This window comes from Sturnira hondurensis, unplaced genomic scaffold (assembly GCF_014824575.4).
Source record: "Sturnira hondurensis isolate 20B ecotype Veracruz unplaced genomic scaffold, ASM1482457v3 Scaffold0021632, whole genome shotgun sequence".
Taxonomy (NCBI): domain Eukaryota; kingdom Metazoa; phylum Chordata; class Mammalia; order Chiroptera; family Phyllostomidae; genus Sturnira; species Sturnira hondurensis.
This window is the reverse complement of record NW_028094263.1, coordinates 293019-304873: the sequence shown is the minus strand read 5'-3', so window position 1 is coordinate 304873 and position 11855 is coordinate 293019. Positions and strand designations below refer to the sequence as shown.

The following is an 11855-nucleotide window of genomic DNA, read 5'->3' as shown; positions in this document are numbered from 1 at the left end:
TGGTCTTCAGGCCACGGGTAGAAAGGGAAGGAGACGATGCTTCCCAGAATTCAAACAGCTTTCTGCACTATTCCTTCCTCCCTCGCAAGCTTTCTCACTTCCTTCCAGCCCCCTTTACATGGTAACCCCTTGACTCATTCTGCCCCTCCCTTGTGAAGCCCACAGGGATATCAAATCACATTTCTCTGAAGGGACACAAAGGGCTGGGGAAAGGCTGGACCCCAGACAGTCTCTGACAGGGACGTGTAAACACAGCTGTGGAGATGGAGCGAACCATCTTCCCTCCCCCAGTTCCCACCCAGAAGCAGGCAGGGAAAGGCCACCCTGCTGCGAGGAAACAAACAACAAAACAAGGCAAAGCACAACCTAAAAGTCTACACGAAGGTCAGCAGAAACTGGGGCTGTTGTCCAGCCCTTGGGGGGGCCGGCCCAAGTGCCAGACCCCGCCCTGAATGCTGAGTGGCAAAGGCAGCTCCAAAACGAGTTGAGGCCTAGACATCACTGAGCCCGGAAACAGGGCTCAATCTCTGAAGCCTCTTCTCTGCTGGACACTTTGTCCTCTGGTCTCAAAAACCCAGCTTTCCACCCACCCCCAGGTACTTAGCTCCTGACCCCTAGTTGCTTTGGGATCATAATAATGCATTCAATTCAGCAAGTAAGGACAGGTCCACAATAAACCCTTGTCCACGGCTGTTATAAATTTAAACTCTGAGCCTCCAAGCCAAAATATTAGAATGGGCCTTCTTAGCCTTTGTTAATTACAAAATAAATTATTCCAACGCTGGCCGGGTAGGTCCATTGGTTAGAATGTCGTCCTGATGTGCCAAGGTTTCAGGTTTGATGCCTGGTGAGGGCACATACAAAAATCAGTCGATGAATGCATAAATAAGTGGAACAGCAATTGGATGTTTCCGTTTTCCCCCACCTTTCTCTAAAAATAGACTCACATGCACAAAAACCCACAAAAAAGGTAAATTATTCTGGTAGGAAGGAACAAACTTTCAGGGGGATTGTGTGGGAAGGGTCTGTGTCTTGCTTTGCACACACTCTGAAAGCTCCAACCCCACAGCGGGGGTCGTGCTGCCCCTTCTCGAGTTCTCTGCAGAGTTTATACCGGGCCTTGACCCCACAGGACACGCCTTTGGCACAGCACTGCCTGAGAAGTAGCCCTGATTGGTGGACGGTTAATGAGCTGTGCTTCCTTTCTGGCCTTCAGGCTCCTCAACTGTAAAACTGCAGAACTAGAAAAATAAAAACAGCCTTCGAATACTGACCACTCGCTATGGGCTTGGCAGTGTACCAGGTGCTTTATAAGGGGTCATCTCATTTCATCATGTAAAGTCAGTAATATTCTCATCTCCATTTATAACAGCTGAAGAACCTAGGGCTTAAAGGGATTTTGGAACTTGCCCCAAATCGCCTCGCTGGTAAGCGGCACGGCCAGGATTTGAGCCCAGTCATTCTGACTCCCAAACCCATGCTCTGAGTAACTCCACCCTACCCCTTCTTTTTTCTGCAGTCTTTTGGCTCTGACATGATGATTCTGTATTCTCTCCATGGCTTTCTGCTCTCACCAGTGGCGCCAGGGAGAGAAATGTGTATGGGACTCTACTCTGCAAGTCCAGAGAAAAGCTACTCCCGAAAGGCAGGGGGCTCCTTACTTCCTCTGGACTGGGGATGCCAATCAAAGCTGAGCACTCCGTATCAGCAGGAACAGCCTGTGGGAAGACAAATAAATCCCAGCCAGACAGGAAAGGGGAGTGCCTCTTGGTTCTGTGACTTCCCCTTCTCTCTTCCCTGGCTATCAGCAGGATTTCACGCTTCTGATTATATGGCCTTTTGAACTGTGGCTAGGATGGGATAGCAGGCTCCACAGGCCCTTTTGGAGCAAAAAAGTACATACATCTATCTACAGACTATACCCATGACACTATATGTAAAGAGACAAAAATAAATCACATGTATTTATATCTTTAACAAATTGCCTTTAGCATCCATATAATCACTAGATATTAGATGTCAGCTTACATCAACTCGTGTAATTCTTGAAAGATGCTGAGTAGGTGTTGTTATCTCCATTTTACAGAGAAGGACATTGAACTCAGGGAGATTGACAATGTCGGCCATGGCCACAGGGCTGGAAAATAGGAGAGCCAGAATTCAAACCCTGTATTCTTTTCAATAAAAAGGAATGCTATGTAATGAAAAGAACAAAATTATGAAACTGGAGGGAACTCAGAATATCTTGAAAATGTAGCTGTCATAACTATGTGTTACAAGTGTGAACCCTGAGAAGAAGAAAGGCTCCTGGAAGCTAAGAGGGCTCAAATAAAGAAAACAGAGCCTGCCCTGACTGGTGTGGCTCAATGGGTTGGGCATTGTCCTGTAAACCAAAAGACTGCCAGTCCCACCCCCCGGTTAAGGCACGTGCCTGCATTGCAGGGTGTGCAAGAGTCAACCTGCACTTTGGGAGGAGCTGGAGCACTACTGCCTGCCTCTGCACCCCTAAGCTGCCTTCCAGCGTGGTTAATGCTGGTTGAGCCAGCCCTTATAAAGGTTTCCTGGAATCCTGTTTCAACCAATAGGACTAAAGCTTTCCCCATCTAATCAGAGCTGTGAAGCTCTAACCAATCAGAGTGGCTCTATTCTGACCAATCAGGATAGCGCCTTTGGACCAATTAAACTGTGAGGAGTTGGCATCCTTATTTGCATGAGGGCAGACCAATCAGGGACCAGGAGAGGCGACTTCTGTCTAGTGAGCCAGATTCCTTGTGGCTGGGATGGCAGATTTTCTGCTGAAGTCTCAAGATTATGGTTCACCAGGTGGAAGAATCTCTGTGGAACAGGCCATCACAGATCAGACGAACTGCCTGTCGGGGGCGGGGGTGGGGTGGGGTGGGCAACCTCACTGCTGTACTGTTTTCACGGCACTGAGCCATTAGTTTCCTCTCTCACTGCACCCGAAATTGGAGATTTCTGTTGCTATTGAATTGGTGTCAAAAACCAACCAGCAGACTGTTGGTAATAGTTAACTGCTGTTTATCCTGTGCTTACTAGCTCCAGGCATTGGACCAAACATTTTACATGCATCATCACTGCTGCTCAGTGAGATGCATGCTAGCAACCCCATTTTTAAAAAGATTTTATTTATTTATTTTAGAGAGATGGGGAAGGGAGGGAGAAAGAGAGGGAGTGAAACATCAATGTATGATTGCCTCTGGCACACCCCATACTGGGGATACGGCCTACAACCCAGGCATGTGCCCTGACTGGGAACCAAACCGGCCATGCTTTGGTTCGCAGGCCTGTGCTCAATCCACTGAGCTACACCAGTCAGGGCCGCAATGCCATTTTTACAGATAAGAAAAAAAGCAGTTAAGTAATTGCACAAGGTCATATAGAGCTAAAGCAGTGATGGTGCTGGGATTCAAACTCAAGTTAGCTTGACTCCAAAGGGTATGTCCTTAACGGCTCAGATAATACAAGTAGAAATAATAATAATAATGTATGTCGACTATGGGTCAAGTAGTGTTGTCAGTGCTTTAAACCTCATAATTTATATGTATTTTTACCTCTATTTTACAGACGAGGAAAACATTGGCTTTTATAATAGATCTTAGGTGCACATTACAAACACTACACATGTTGAAACACGTGCACTATCAGCATCACATTTGCTTCACGTATGTTGGATCCTCATTATGATCCAGGAAAGTTATTTGTTTCCTAATGTCTCTAGCTGTTTTCATTGTCCCTCCAATGCAGTGATTTTTGACTTTTTTTCACCTCACGGCGCACATAGACTGATTATGAAATTTCTACATCACACCAAAAAACCCACAAAACTTGTTTTGTTGATCTGACAAAAAAATAGGTATAATTTCGATCAATTTGCCCAAAAAAGAGTAATTATCTCCAGTTTTTCTCCAAAGTGACTTTTTTTTCCAAAGAGATTCTATTTATTTATTTTTAGATAGAGGGGGAGGGAGGGAGAAAAGAGAGGGAGAAAAGCATCAGCGTGAGAGAGAAGCGAGTGGTTGCTTCTCACTTGGGGACCAAACCCATAACCCAAGCATGTACCCTGATGGGGAATCAAATCGGCAAGCTTTTGTTTTGCCAGACGATGTCCAACCAACTAAGTCGGCCTGGTCAGGGTTCCAAGCGCTTTGTTAAAAAAATCAGGTGCCTATACTTGTGTATAAGGATTTCTGGTACCAAGAATTAACTGGGCACATGCACCCTTACTGTGCAACACGACCAATAACATTCAAGTCTACTATATGACCTATATATTTATGGTCCAAGACAGGGCATTCACAAAGGTCAGGTATAGTTGTGTTGGCTGTTGCCATTTTTTAAAAAAGATTTTATTTATTTATCTTTAGAGGGGAATGGAAGGAGAGAAGGAGAGAAATATCAATGCATGGTTGCCTCTTGTGAGTCCCCTGCTGGGAACTGGTCTGCAACCCAGGCATGTGCCCTGACCGGGAATCAAACCGTGATCGTGTGGTTCACAGGCCTGCGCTCAATCCACTGAGCTACACCAGCCAAGGCTGGCTTTTGCCATTTTTAATATATATATAATATATAATATATATATATATATATATTATTTTTAGAGATAGGGGAAGGGAAAAAGAAAGAGAGGGAGAAAAATGTCAGTCAGTTGTCTCTCACACTCACACCCCCCCAAACTGGGGACCTGGCCCACAACCCAGGCATATGCTCTGACGGGGAATCAGACCAGTGACCCTTTGGTTTGCAGGCCAGCGCTCAACCCATGGAGCCACACCAGCCAGGGCGGGTTGTTGTCATTTTTTTAATTTGATGATCTAAGGGAAAAGAAGTCAGTGTCCCTGACTAAATAGCCATGTATTGCATGTTTTAAACATTATTTTTAAAAAATCTTTTAGGTTCACTGTTTTAAAAATCATAAAATGTTTCTTACAAAAGAGCACTATACTGCGCATGCTCTGAATAGGTGCCAGGGACATATGGACTACTGTTACTTTTCCTCCCTGTCCCAAACCCCTCCCCAAATGTTACAGTGACCACAAAATGAAGTGGTCACAATAATTACATGGAGGGTGAGGGGAGCAGCAAAAAAAAACCAAAACAAAACAGAAAAAAATGAGAAGAAAGAGAAACAAAGGAAAAAAGTAATGACATAGGGAGAATTTTCCTTTTTAACCACGAGCAATGAACAAAAATTAAAACCCACTCACTCTGCCGCTGTTTCAGTGTTAGCGTTTGCACCCCGCCCCCAGGTCTGAGGAACAGCAAAGATTTCACTGCACCTCAAACGCAGAACCCCTGTGAAGCAGAGGCCTGCTGGGCTGTTTCAAATGGAAGCAGATTAAAAGAAAAACAAGATGCAGGACCCCTTCAGTTCTTCACTAGTCTTGGAAAAACTTTCCAGAATACTGCCTCATGCCATTCTGCACCAGATACTGCACTCTCCGTTTCTGACCCCATGTTCCTGTCAACGTAATGATCCAATCTTCAGACCCGTCTTAAGGCTCCTCATTTTTGACTGAAGCTCCTGATTGATGACAAATTTGTTTAATCCTCTGCCCACTTCTGCGGATAATAGATCTAGCCAAATCTTTGGTAATAGTTACTTGTGTAGTAACAACAGGTCCACCAAGATCACCATATGGGCCACGACGCCCTGCGCAAGAATAGTCATATCCGGAGCCACCCTGTGGCTTAGAAGCCATCTGCCATTCTGAGGGGCTCGGTGCATCTACTGCAGAGCCCCAGGTTTCATGGGCACTGAAACCAACCAGGCCACCGTAACGGTCTCCAGGTCTCCCTTTTCTGTCATAGGCCATTAGATCTCCTCCTCCAGGTGGCGGTGGTGGAGGAAGAGGAAGATTCCACGCTCTGCTATCACCCTGGCCACCTCACCCAGGAGGAGGGGAGAAGGTCCTGGCTGAGGGCTCACATCATCACAGTCTCTTCTAGATGGAGGCAGCGGACGCCACCCTGACCAGAAGGCATTCTGTTAAAACCACATCTTCTTGTGCACGGAACGTCCACGGCGGCCATCAAACATCATTGTAAAACCACCGCAATCATAGGTTTCACTGTAAAAATTGGGATCATAAGGTTGTGCTCATCCTTTCACGGGAGACCCTGACACAAGACCCAGGGGGATCTTCATGTGCTCTGCAACGCCGTCCGGGTTCCCGCCGCAGGAACAACTCTGTCAGTGCCGTGAGTGAGGACAGGGTTCCCGGAAAAGCTTTATTGTTGTCTGAGTTTTCTTTCAGGCTTCTTTGATTTCAGCACCTTTGACCCCCATCATTCCTCCTGCCAGACTCTGATGAATCAACAGTCTCGATTTGCAGTTGGTCGCTTTCTTTATAGTGTTGGTAATTTAAGCATTCCACAGCATGGGATTCGAGGGGGTGCTGGCTGGTGGCAGTGGGCGATGGCAACTCTTCCAAAGCCCCCTTCCAAGATAGGGTAGATTGTCTTCAGTATTTCTCCAGTGGTTTCAGTACCAACACTGATACCGAATGTGTGCTCGTGATCCACGCTGCCTGGAACTGAAGCGCTGGCCTTGTGGTCTGTATAGGCAGAGCTTTAATATTCTTGCACCCTTTCCAATCGCCGCCCCCCCCCAGCACTCTTGTTCTGAAGCAGAATGTGTAATTCAACCATCTCATCAGTGTTTCTAGATCTTTGAAAAGCTTCTTCTTCTTCCATATCTTCTGCAGGGTGTTTACCAATTTCACCATTGGTTCTGGTGTAGGGGATGGCAGCCTCTAGCTGTTCAGTTTCCATTTCCTTGGAATATATGGACACACCAAGCACTCAAGGCCACCATCCCTATGCCACCATGCCACCCCAGCTGGTCACAGCTAGACAAAGAATGAGAGCAGGGCCCCCATATGTTTTAAAAATTCTTGCAGCACACTGGTTGAAAATTGCTGATCTAATACATTAAGGTCTTGGGGGGAAGGATGTGAAAAGATACTGTCTGTAGGTGGAGCGGGCATAGTGAGGAGAAGGGGAGGCCCTCTGTGCCATAAGGGGCCCTGTCTGGTTGCCCGCCTGGACGCTGTTCCTCATCCCTTCCTATTTGGCTCTCTCTAGCAAGTTGGTTAACAGGTGGACTTCCATCAGGTATTGCGGAGCAGAGGTTAAGTGCCAGGCTTCAGCATTAAGACCTGTGTATCGATATTAGTTGCATGACCTTGCACAAGCTACTTACCCTTTCGGAGCCTCAGTTCCCTCATCTGTAAAGTGCATTGCTGTTTAATAGAGTTGTGAGTTTTATTTTATTTTTTTAAAGACTTTATTTATTTATCTTTAGAGGGGAAGGGAAGAAGAGAGAAGGTGAGAAATATCAATGTATGGTTGCCTCTCGTGAGTCCCCTGCTGGGAACTGGCCTGCAACCCAGGCATGTGCCCCGACTGGGAATCGAACCTCGATCGTGTGGTTCACAGGCCTCAATTCACTGAGCTGCACCAGCCAGGGCTAGAGTTGTGAGTTTTAAATGAAATGTTTTGTATGAGGCATTAGGCACAGTGCCTGGCACCCGTAGGGCAACCCCACGTTATATAACACCCAGCCTCGGGGAGGTTACATCTTATTTCTGGGAGAGGGCAGAAGTGTACCTGCAGATGGTTTCATAGGACAGTCCAGCAGTGGAGGAGGAAGGGTAAAAGCAATCTTGGCATCTGACATTTGGTCCTGACAACAACCATGAGTCAGCCTCAAGTGCTGAGGGACCGGCAGCGTTCTTAGCACTGCTGGGCATGTGCTGTGGTCCTTGGCCACGGTCCTCTTCAGTCACGCTGTCTGAAGGCTGTTCTTGTAAATCTGGCCTGGGTTCTTAAAAAAAAAAAAACAGCCTCCCCACGTGATGTCATGGTCCAGCCTGGGTCAGGGAAGGAGGGGAGTAAGTTATGTGCAGGCTCTTAATTCTGGGGTTAGATCTTACTTCTGGAGGGTTTAATCTGGTCTTGGAAGAAACTCAGTCTTTCTCCCTTCCTTTCAAGACCCAGTGGGGAACCAGTGCTCCGATTTAGAGTGATAGGGAAGTGATAAATCGTAATGATTAAGGCATGAAGCTCAGCATCAAGCAGCTCTGGGTTCGAATCTTGACTCTTCCAAACACTCCCTCCAGAACCTTGGGCAAACCATTCCTCTTTTCTCATTTCGCCCATGGATGAGATAATTCTGATGTTATGGTGGTAAGGGTTAAAGAAATATGTGCAAAGGGCTTAGCACGTGTGTCAGCAAACACACTGTGGAGCACATAGTAATTGCTTGATAAATGATAGCTACTGTTAAGTCCTCTGCATGTGATAAGGAATATACCTCATTGACCAAATAACCAAATATTGACCAAGTGGTCAATATACTTGACCATTTTCTATGCTTTTTACCAATCTGAGCACCAAAGTTTTCTTGAAAACCATTTTCCCTCTGAGAGGTGTTCATGCTTCTCATACTGATAGCACCGTGACTCTGGAGATAAGGAGGTTAGGGGGAGATGAGTAATTGTGTCCTATCCCTTTGTTTTCCCCTCCTTAGCCAGCTGGCTCCGTGGCTGCAGCCCTCCTGGTTCTCCTTGTTGCCTCTCTGGCCTCTGAAGATGTCTGTCTCCTCTCTCCAGCTTGGAAAGATCAGCCCCACCCAGCCAGAACTTCTGACTTCCCTGACCCTGACTCTCCCCCACATCCTCTGTGCTTTTCTCTTTATTTTGCAGACAGCTGGGGAAGAGGTCAGCGTGTGTGAATGTCTCTGTGCCATAGAGACACTAATTCCAGGATTCTCAACGTGTAACTTCATTGGGTGGGAGGCCTCTAGTGCTTTTTACTTCTTTGTGTGTGTGTGTGTGTGTGCATGCGTGCGTGCGTGTGTGTATTCAGGGACAATGCTGAGGGTTAGAAATGGCACTTCTAAATCTCTCCCCCTGCTTTAGACAGGATGGCCCTTAGCCTGTAATAAGGGAAATGTACAAGGCAGAAAGGCCTCTACACAGGAGAAGTCAACCTAGGTTGGGGCCAGAAATCTCAGGTTAATGTCCACTTGGACCAGAACCATATTCTTCACTAGGGGGTGGAAGTGGGGTAGGGACAGAGGAATGAGGGAATGTATAGGAAAGGTAAAGACCAGACTCCACTGGAAAAAAGACTAAAAAAAAAAAGACTAAAAACAATACTATGCATGAGTTAGAAGCAAAGTGGTGTATCTACACATGGTATCATGGAAAGATATCCAAGACATGCTATTAAGTAAAAAAAGAAATCACTGAACAACTAGGATATTAAATCATATTTATGCCTTTTTTAAGTGCAAAATATGTGAGGGGGTGGGAAAGAAATGGGGCTATAAAACTTTCTGTGTTTAAATATTTTGCAGTTCAACAGAGATTGAACTGTGGACGAAATTGGAAACTCTGGCTTCACTGTGGTCATGTGTTCTCAATGTCACCTCAACAACAGGGACACTGGGTCTGCACCCTGAAGAAGTGTGGCCCTCGTGGAGGACAGATCTGCTCAGGCCCTCCTGTTCGGTTGTCCCCAGAGGACAGACAAATACTCTCTACACCAAGTCATGCCAAGAAACAGTTCAAGGGGTTGATGACTCAGAAATCCTGCCCTGTCCTTGGAGGGTCCCTTAAATTTCATGTCTCTCCTGTCCCCTGCTACCCCTCTGAAACTTTCCAAACCGAAGCTCTTTGACCTGTGAGCCCTGAAGCCTTCTTAACCACACTTGGTTAGGCGATCATCATAGCAACACCCTTAAAAGGGAGCAGGTTTGAATCTTTTTATATTTTGACTTACTGCCAGATTATTTAAGTGATTCAAAAGAAAAAAGTAGCCCTGACTGGGGTGGCTCAGTGAATTGAGCGCCGGCCTGCAAACTGAAGGATTCCCAGTCAGGGCGCATTCCTGGGTTGTGGGCCAGGTCCCCAACTGGGGACGTTTGAGAGGCAACTGACGGACATTTCTTTCTCTCGCACTTCGGTGTTTCTCTCTCTCTCTCTCTCCCTCCCTTCCCCTCTTTCTGGGAATAAATAAATAAAAATATGATTAAAAAGAAAAAATGAATTATGCAACAAGTATATACTTACGTATTTATACGCAGTTAAAAAGTATGTTTTATAGCAAAAGTGGTACAGTTTAAAGTATAAATGGAGGGCATAGGTGTAGCTCAGTGGATTGAGCGTGGGCCTGTGAACCAGAGGATCACGGTTCGATTCCCAGTCGGGGCACATGCCTGGGTTGCAGGCTGGTTCCCTGCAGGCCAACTCCCAGCAGGGGACGCACAAAAGGCAACCATACATTGATGTCTCTCTCTCTCTCTCCTGCCCCTCTAAAGGTAAATAAATAAATAAAATTAAAGTATAAATGGGTTTAGAAAAGGGAGGTAAGGACTCCCAGGGGTGGAAAATGGGACATCCCGTGAAAGAACCTGTCCCTAATGAAGCCCTGTTTGTCCCTTGGCTGCGGAACATAGGACTATCTCCTACGGCAACTAGGAGGATGAAACTGTGCTCTCCAGTCCCCGTTCAGCCCCAGAGAGCCCCCACAGCTGACCCCAAGTTATCAGAATGCTTCCAGGGGTCAGTGAAAACATCCAACTATCTCACTGCTAAGAAAAAGTGGGAAGAGGAAAATGAGGAGGAGAGAAAATTCCCAGGATTTAGAACCTGCCTTCAGGATCCTAACCGACGTTTCTTTTCATCCGCTTTCACCATGCTGCCCCCTATTGAGACCCGTAATCTTGACCCCAACCCCAGTCCTAACCACCACAGGCTCAAGTGCTTCTGACCCTAAGCCAGTGGAAATGGCTGGTTTTGCGTTCCGTCCCTCCTTGCTTCCTCTTTCCATCTTATAACCTAGAATTTTTATCCGGGCCATGTTTTTGTTGTTTGGTTGTTTGTTCTTTGTATTTTAAAAAGAGCAATCCCAGGGGGCAGGGAAGGGGTGGGTTTTCTCCCTGGCTGAAGTGGCTGCGAGGTGCCCGGCTCTTTCCTGCACGTGGTAGAAGACGACCCTCTGCGGAAGGGCTTTGGAGTTTATGCCACCTCCCTCCTCCCCCCGGATGCCTTTCTAAAGCCACCTCTTGGCCCCAGCTATGGAGGAGAACCACAGGTTAGCAGTGGTGACGATTCAAGAGCTTAAGACCCTGAAATGAAGCTTTTGCAGAGAGAACACGAAAGATAATTCGTGGTGGGCAGGGATCAGTAAACTTGGACAACAGCAGCAGCTGAGTTCAGGGGTCAGTGTCTGGGAGTAATTTAGGAAAGTTCGGTGCTGACAGCTGTGTCTGAAGTTGAATGTCATGGCTGAGCCAGCTCCTGGGCTCCTGCACTGCTTGAGGCGGATGAAGCTCTGGCTCAGACCACAGAGACAGTCGTGTGTGGCAGAAGTCAGGGCCCCTGGGGCTGCAGGATCCCTATGCTACTTACCAGCAGTGTGATCTTAGGCAAGACCGTAGGAAAGGAGGAAAGGAAACTAGCATCTACTGTGTGAACGCAATGCGCTTTCGCAGATATCATCCTCACGACAGTCTAGTGAAGAAGGGGACGTCCCTGTTTTACATGGACGGCGGGGGGGAGGGGGGTACGCTAAGAATCTGTAAAGTGAACTGAGTCACTCCAGGAGAGGAGAAAGATGGAACGGGACTCAGGGCTTCCGAACTCCAAGTTCTTGGCTCTTTCCCCTCAGCTCTAGCTTATTTCCCCCTGAAACGGGGATAATAATGCGCCCATCTCACGAATGAAGTCACACACTGTAGATTCTAACCCGCCCCCCCGCCCTCCACCTTCTCACGACTTTGGTCCTGAAGAGGTGTGGCCACCTTCCTTCTGGGAATACAGTCCGTT

General features: G+C 47.0%; 1 pseudogene; it reads right to left on the bottom strand.

Moving 5' to 3' along the window:
- Positions 1-5396: 5396 nt before the first annotated feature.
- Positions 5397-6792, bottom strand: LOC118977988 (heterogeneous nuclear ribonucleoprotein K-like; annotated as a pseudogene).
- Positions 6793-11855: the final 5063 nt, after the last annotated feature.